Below are 3,609 nucleotides of genomic sequence, written 5' to 3' on the forward strand. Positions count from 1 at the left end.
GAAACAGTTTCTGCCCTCAAGAAGCTTACATTCTAATGGGAGAGACAGCACATATAGGGGAGGAGTGGCTAGGGAAGGGAATTAGGGTGTGGAGGGGTCACAGAAGCAGTGGGTAGAACAATGAGCAGTCCAGCAACATGCCTTTTCCAGAGGCAGTGGTTGAGGAGATGTGATTACAGTTCTCAGAGAAAGAGGTGGAAGGTAGTGCACAAAGACGAATGTGTTATTTTTATAGATCTTACACCTCCTTTTAGATTATAAGCTTCTTAACTTCAAGGCCTATGTCTCGTTCTATTCTGTGTCCCCCACAGAGCCCAGTCAAAAGGTCTCACATACATTAGATGTTCAGTACATATTGATTGATTAAATAATAATGACTTATGCTTTAAAAAATACCTTATAATACATCTAATTCATTTTGTAGCTTCAGTCTAGATGATGTGTCTCTGCATCTTAATTTTTCCACAGGTTGAACTCTGCCTTCCTGTCCAGGAAATTAAAATTGTGTCTTTACTTTATTTCCCTCTGACTTTCAATGAACAGCCTAATAAATGCATGGCTGAGGAGGATGGATTAGAGGGTATGAGGCTAGTAAAACCTTGCTCTGCTGTCATTCTGGGAAAGAGAAAATTTGGGTTCAAAATGAATGGTGGCAGATGGTGGAGGGAGTGTGTGTGTGTGTGTGTGTGTGTGTGTGTATGGCTTGGTAAATCAGTAATACTGCTCTTTTTCTAAGGAACTCCAATGGGCTTCTGCAATAGCTAAGGATATTGTTTTTGCTTGCTTGCTGAAAGAAAAGTAATCACTTTCACTTGGAGAGTGTAGTTGTTTGTTGTTGTTCAGTCGTTTTCAATTGTGTCCAACTCTTTGTGACACCATTTAGGGTTTTCTTGACAAAAATACTGTAGCAGTTTGCCGTTTCCCTCTCCAGCTCATTTTATAGATGAGGAAACTGAGGCAAACAGGGTTAAGTGACTTGCCCAGGGTCACACAACTAGTAAGTGTCTGAGGGCAGATTTGAACTCACGAAAATGAGGCTTCCTGACTCCAGGCCAGGTGCTCTTTGCACTATGGTGCCACCTAGCAGCCTAAGAGAGTGCTGTATCCCTTTAAAGAAAATTTCATTAAATATTACAAAATTGCAGAAAGTCATTGCTGGATGAGGTCTCAGTATATTCTGTATATACTTAACATATATGTACATAGTGTCTCCTATGTTAAAAGCTCTTAGAGGTCAGGGCTGTTTCTTTCTTTCTTCCTTCCTTCCTTTTTTTTTTTTTGTCTTTGTACCCAGTGCTTAGCACAATGACTGTGCATATAGGAGATTCTTAATAAATGCTTGTTGATCAATTGATTCTATTTGATTCTGCTCCACCATAATCATGGATACAACTAAATGACCCTGTGACTCTTTTGAGACTTTGTTCTATTTCTATATTGACTGGACAACTACAATCTGCAGCTATGTAGGCCTTTGCTCCAGACTGTCCTTAACTTTGCCTTGACATTAGTCTGTTTGACCTGAGAAATTTCAGAAGCAAGAGCCTCCTTAATCATTCTGAACCTTTCTTGAGTAATTGCTGGAACCCTGGCATTTAATATGTGTGCCTTCCTAATTAAACTCAAATACAGAATGCATATGAGAAAAAGAATGGAACTTATTTGTCTCAAATAGTGAACAAGTACAAGATGGATCATTTCTTTTTTCTTTTTTTCTAATAAGCCACAGGTTTTATTGCACTGTGGGGTGGGAAGTTTGATCTCAAAAACAATGTTCCATTTAAAACTCTGTTCATACAGAAATTGCCATTATAACCACATTGTTCAAAATATCTTTAGTGCTGCAAGACTCACATGGTAAACACTTAACTCCTACTCTTGTTCTGTAATGTACATTCAATGGAAAATAAAAAGGCATTAACAAGTACTTCATTTAGGAAGATATGTAGGTAACAGGAATGAATACTGAGGTACTACAATAATTTGATGACAGTTATGACAACTTAATTGGCATTGCTTTTTGAGTGGGACAACCTTATTATATGAAAGTGCTTTCAATGCATAGTTACATACATAAATATATACACATATTTATGTGTGTATATATGTATATATACTTATACATGCACATATATAGACATGCATACATACATATACATACACACACACACACACACACACACACACACACACACATATATATATATATATATATATATATATACTGCCATGTCACAATAGGTGTGTTAAAGGCAGGTTAGGTGTACAAAACACAAGAACTTTAGGAACTGCAATCAAGTGCAATTCTAAGTAATACTGAATGAACTTGAGCATCTGACCAGTGACCAATATTTTCAAGGAATTCAATTAGCTAACCTTTGCAGTTTTCTGAGCTATTCATATTGACTATCATATTCATCTTAGTTCTACAAGGGATGCATATAATACCATTTATTTTGGCTAAAATGTGATGTGAAGGCATTCTTAGGGTTCAACATATCACTACCAGGATGAAACAGTCTAATGGCAATCACTATTAGGTTGCTTAAATTACTGACATCTTTTTTTTTTTCCTGGGAAGGTATGGTAAAGGACAAAATCTAACAGTATTTCAACTGATGTAGCTGCAGAAATGGAAGCCACTTCCACATGGCACTTCCCTGGCATTTTATAAAGGTCTTCCTTCAAGTTTGTCTCCCAATTTCTGTCCAAGTGTTGAATGATCCATAATATCTTCCAAGCCATTTACCAGCCACTTGTGTTTAATACCTGTAAATTTCTTTGTAATGGCATCTTTAGAACTAGCAAAAATCTCTTGCTTTTTAAAGGTGTACCTTCAGAACATAAAAACTAGGTCTTCTTTCTTGGACTTTTTTGTCTTGTATATGGCATCATACAAAGCATATTGGCAATCATTCAGAAGTAGCAACTTCACAAAAGATGTGTGGGGGTCCTCTATAGTATCACCAGAGTCACCCACCAAGATCTGCTTCTCTTCCTCTGCAATTATTTGTTTTCTGTCATCGCTTAAACAGAAGAGAACTGCTTTCTTTCTCTTTTTGATCTCATGTAGAAGATTTCCTTGCTTTCATGTCATTAAAAGTTTTGATTACTTCATCATTCACAGTTACTCCAGAAGCCATGGTTCCCCAGGAGAGTAAAGACTGAAGCAGCAGATCCTCACTCAGTGGCACTGGGGCGTGTGCGGCATCTTTTGTGAATTTTTCTGCCTGTACATCACCTCCCAGTTGTTACACGGAATAATTCTTTATCCTCATCCCCCTTTAGTGACAAATTTATTGAGAACAATTGGACTGCATGTTCCATGTAAATCAACAGAAGAATATGGCAAGCATGAAAGCTAATGGTAACTTAAATGCAGCAATCTTAGATAACATTAAGAGAAGCAGAGTATCCACAGCAGGGAAGCTCATTGTCATGGTGCTCTTTACCTTGGTCAGACCACATCTAGAGCAGTGTATTTGGTTCATTTTAGAAAGAATACTGATAACTGGAGCTATTCCAGAGGAGGCTTATTAGGATGGAGAGAAGCCTGACAAGCCACTAGATGAGGACTGGTTGGAGGAGGTAGGGATGTTTAGCCTGGAG

At 37.8% G+C, this 3,609-nt stretch overlaps 1 pseudogene; it reads right to left on the reverse strand.

The window, feature by feature from the left end:
* Positions 1 to 2,668: 2,668 nt before the first annotated feature.
* Positions 2,669 to 3,143, reverse strand: LOC114032592 (annotated as a pseudogene).
* Positions 3,144 to 3,609: the final 466 nt, after the last annotated feature.

Source organism: Vombatus ursinus, unplaced genomic scaffold (assembly GCF_900497805.2).
Source record: "Vombatus ursinus unplaced genomic scaffold, bare-nosed wombat genome assembly UNPS02000580.1, whole genome shotgun sequence".
In the NCBI taxonomy this organism is placed as follows: domain Eukaryota; kingdom Metazoa; phylum Chordata; class Mammalia; order Diprotodontia; family Vombatidae; genus Vombatus; species Vombatus ursinus.